Here is a 5,019-nt window from a genome sequence, read left to right as displayed (position 1 = left end):
TTTGCACAGTCCTATGAAGGAAGAATCAAAGGCTTTTGTGATTACCAATTTTGTTATAGAAATTCAATTTTTGTAATATCATAGGAACATAGTCTTTGAACAGAGGCCAATCCCCTCATTTTAGAGACAAGGGAACTGAAGCCTGGAGAATTTAAGTGACACATCCAAGGGCACACAAATAGTGTCAGGAATGGAAGCTCACTTTATTTCCTCTGACTCCAGTCAATGATCTTTCTTGTAGAACCAGAAGGTACCTTAGAGATCATCTAGTCCAATGATCTCATTGTATGGATGAGAAAACTGAGATCCAGGAGTGGAGCATGGTCACCCGGATGACAGAATCGTTACCTAATCTGCTGTGTTCTGATTTCAAGTGCAGGCGTACATTACATCATATGACAATCTATTCATTTATATCTATAATGCTGGTGTCTTGATTAACTTATTTGTGGGCAACATGAATTGGTTGTTTTAACAATTCAAATCTGAATCAGTTTTATCATCTGATTTTGAGCAAACGCTTTCCTGAAGGGATGGAAAACTAAATTTTAAAACTGACTGGTGCTTCTGAAGAAAACAAACAAATAAACTAACAAACTAACAAACAAATACTGCATCAACTCCCTGGGGAAGTGGTGGATCCTTCCATATCCTAGGCTGGGAAAGAACACATAATCATTGACATAATCAGTGAATATGGTGATAACTTGATTAAAAATATTCTGGGTCCAAAGTTCCTTTACTGAAAGTTAGTTTAGACAAAGAGTTAAGGAAGAATCTTCACAGTGGGCTTAAAATGCATCTTTCATGGAAGAGGAGGAATTAGTGTCTTTTTTTCACATTGAGTGCTCTTGTATATCATCTTAGGTCCTAGTCTTGACTCAAATGATTTAGCAACCTGAATGAATGAGGAAACATTCTACAGGTTGTAACTGGGAAAATGTGTTGAAAGAACTCTGCATACTTTAAGGTGGGAATTATATCTTAAATATGGGCAGGTTACAAATAATGATGATAAGGCTCTTTTTTTCTTATACTTTCCCCCAGGCCCTTGCTGGTTCACTCATTAGAATATAAACTCCTTGAGAGCAGATGCTATTTTTACCTTTCTTTATATTTCCTGCACTTAGCATAAGAGTTGGTATATAGTACATGTTAATAAATACTTATTAATTGGAAAATGTTCTACATACTTTAAAACCTGGGCAAAAATGTTAGTGATAATGAAGATGATGATGCTTGGCTTTCTCATTTCATTCTTCTCTGGAATAGTTCGACATAGTAGTACTAAATAAATGTTTATTGATTGACTTCTATTTTATTCAAATTAGATTACATTAAATCTGTCAAACATTTATAGAATCACATAGTCTCAGTATTGGAAGGAATCCTGGAGACCATCTATTCTAACCTCTGTCTGAATAAGGCATTTTGTCATATGCCAAGGGAAATATATCAACATGATATATTTATTTATTTATATATTTTTATTATAGCTTTTTATTGACAAAACATATGCATGGGTAATTTTTCAACATTGACCCTTGCAAAAACTTCTGTTCCAACTTTTCCCCTCCTTCACTTCACTCCCTCTCCTAAATGGCAGATAGTACCATATATGTTAAAAATGTTAAAGTAAAACATGATATTTTTATATCATATTATGATCCAGTAGAGTTATGGGACCATTCTAGAGAGACAGAGGCAGAAGAAATCTCTTAAATGGCCCTGAAAAACAGAGAACCCATAGCCTACCTCATCAGAAGGGGAAGAAAGAAGATAGAGGCTCTGTAAAGCAGACTTGTTTCCTAGAATATAGCACTAATTCTTTATAACATTTCTGCTTCTGATAAGGAATATTCTGAAAATAAAACATGCCATCTATGTACAGGATTAATAATGGGAAGACTTCTTATCTCAACCTCCTCATTTTGTGTATAAGGAAACTGGGCTCTTGAGAAGTAACTTGGTTGAATTCTTTGTAATAAATAAGAGCTGTGGTTTGTACTCAATATTCATGTCATTACATCACAAAATTACAGAACCTGAGAGTGGAAAAGAACTTTAGCAAGCCTCTAGTAGAACTAAAAATAACTCAGAGGCCACTGAGTCCAACTTATTAATTTTTCATATGAGAAAACTGAGTAACATGGATGTATATTCCTCATACATACACATATGACTGCACTATAAAAATGATGAATGTGATAAATGCAAAGAAGTATAGAAATATCTACATAAACTGATGCAGAATGAAACAAGAAAAAATATACATAGTACTTGCACCATTGTAAATGGAAAGAACAAACACATACCAAAAAAAATCAAAAGTAAATATGGACAAATTATAAAAACAAGCATGATTTGAAAAAAGAGATGAGAAGATATTCCCAATCTATTACTTTGTGGAAGTGGTATATCAACAGATGGTGGGCATTGCAAGAGTTTTTTTTTTTAATTTTTGAATGTTTTGACTGATCATGTTGATTTTTCCTCTTTCTTTTGCTTTTCTTTTATCTTTAGAAGATGCTATTTGTTATATGGGATGTCCCTCTGGAGGAGCAGTAGAAGAATATTGGCGAAAACAATGGTGATCCAAAAAAAAAAAAAAGAATCATCAATTAAAAAACTCATTTGAAAAAGAAAAAAAAGGAATAAGAGATGCTGTAGAGACAGAATGATCTATCCTTGTATCTGATATAGGGAATGACTAGAGGAAATTTGATATAATTGAAAGAGCATTGAGTTTGTAACAAGTAGTATGGACTTTAGGTCAGAAGGCATGGAATCTATTTCCAGCTCTCCTACATAATGGCTGTTTGATCTTGGACGAGGTACTTAACTTTTATATTTCCTCATCCACAAAGTGGGTATACTAATAATTGTGTTTATCTACCTCATAGAGCCACTGTGATGAGCTATTGAGGATATGATCAGGAGAATAGTTACATTACATAAATTGACCAGTTGAATTCCAGTTGAGAGATTTCCAGATAAAACTTCCTGCTGGTGATTTGGTCTTGTACTCTGTCTTATATCCTCTTTACATTTGTCTTCAGACTCTGGAGAAGGAATGCAGGAGTTGGGATTAAACACTTGTGAATATCTTTATAATTTATCCATATGTGCTTCTGATTTTTTAGTGTGTAGTTGTTCTTTCCATTTACATTGTCCCAATCACTTTGTATATTGTTTTCTTGTTTGTTTCATTCTGCATCAGTTCATGTAGATATTTCTATGCTTCTCTGAATTCACCATTATGTTTAGCCCCATACTTCAGTGCTCTTTCTGAACTTCATATGGTGTTCTGCTTCTAGCACTTTTCCTGAATCTTCCTAGTACCTCTTTCTCTCTGGAGAGGAACAATGAGACCAATGGGAATGAATGTACCTTTCTTAGCTTCTAGCCCTGACTTGATTTCAGCAACTATTGTTTGTAGTGTTCTTTCTCCTTTATCTATTCACGCTAGACACCAATGTTATGATCTTGTCCATCATCTTGCTGGAGCGAGCCCTCCATACTCCCATGTATCTCTTCCTTGGAATTTTGTCCTTATTTAAAACCTGATACACTTTTATCATTTGCTCAAGATGCTAGTGGACTTGTTGATCCAGAAGAAGACTATCTCTTTTGTGCACTGTCCTGTTTAGATGCTCATCTTCCTCTTTCTTGGCTGTTCTCACTAATTTCTGCTAGCAGTCATGGGCTGTGTAGCATTTGCAATTCTCTTTATTATACAGTGCTGATGAGCCATTGAATATATCTGGGACTGGTAGCTGTAGCCTCGGCCTATGGCATCACCATTGCTTTGGTTATAATATACCTTGTATTTTATTTGCCCTTCCATTCTTCCAAGAAGTTCCACCATTTCTGGGACATTTTCCCTGTCCTCAAGTTGACTTCCCACAATACTCACCTTATTCAGATGGTCCTCTTCATCTTGGCTATATTTGCCCTGGTCATCCCTTTACTATTGATTTTGGCCTCCTCTATCTATACCATTTCTGCCATATTAAAATTTCCCTCCACTGGAGAAAGATACAAGGTTTTCTCTACTTCTACCTCCCATTTTTTATTGTCACTTTCCACTTTATTTATTTGAGGTCTAAGATTAACTATAACTCTAGCAAGCTCTTCTGATATCTGTGTTCTATACCATTCTAATCCTATTATTCAACCCCATGATTTATAGTCTGAGAAATAAGGAATTCAAGGCAGCTCTGTGGTGGGCAATAAGCCAGAACTTGTCTTCCAAACATTAAAAACAAATTTTTCTAGTTGATTTCTGTCTTTGATTCTGGTTCTCTAATTATGGTGTGTGTGTGTGTATGTGTGTGTGTGTGTGTGTGTGTGTGTGTCTAATTTCAAGAGAAATCTCAAATTAGAGATTTAGAGATTTAGAATCAAGAGACGATTGGATTTGCATTATGCCTTGCATAACAGTTGTATGGCCATGGGGAAAACTACTCTCTTTGAACCTTGATAGTTTTTCATCCCAAATGTGCAAAGCTATCCTCATGTCCAAATGCCTCTGTGAACATTCACATGACTATATTTCTAGTGACAACCATAGAATTGTTGGAAGAATTTAATGTGATAATCCACATAAAGGATTTTTTGTAAATATTTAAAAGCATCTCTCATTATATAATGGATAGGACCAGTCACAGAATCAAGAAGATTTGAGTTCACAACTTAACTTTGATGCATACTAGCTATGTGAAACTGGATAAGCCAATTGTCCCTTGCTTCCCTTAGAAATTCTACTATATTCAGTTTCAGAGAAGTTGTTTATCTGCATTGATAGATGGGGTTATAACAATGAAAATCACAGAGCTTGTCTTTTTTAAAAAAAATAAAGTTAGCTGTCATATCTCTGTCCATCAATGACAGAAATGCTACCCTGACAAAGATGACAAATACCAAGATTTTATGTTCTAGAAGCAATTTTTGCCATCTTTTCCTATTCTTTCATTGTTCACTCTTGACTCCACTGGAGTTTTGGTCAGCTCAGGAGTC

At 35.0% G+C, this 5,019-nt stretch overlaps 1 pseudogene; it reads left to right on the top strand.

Annotated features, from left to right (window-relative positions):
- Positions 1-320: 320 nt before the first annotated feature.
- Positions 321-4,262, top strand: LOC127561316 (olfactory receptor 10K2-like; annotated as a pseudogene).
- Positions 4,263-5,019: the final 757 nt, after the last annotated feature.

This window comes from Antechinus flavipes, chromosome 4, assembly GCF_016432865.1.
Source record: "Antechinus flavipes isolate AdamAnt ecotype Samford, QLD, Australia chromosome 4, AdamAnt_v2, whole genome shotgun sequence".
In the NCBI taxonomy this organism is placed as follows: Eukaryota; Metazoa; Chordata; class Mammalia; order Dasyuromorphia; family Dasyuridae; genus Antechinus; species Antechinus flavipes.
This window is presented reverse-complemented; position numbering and strand designations above follow the sequence as displayed.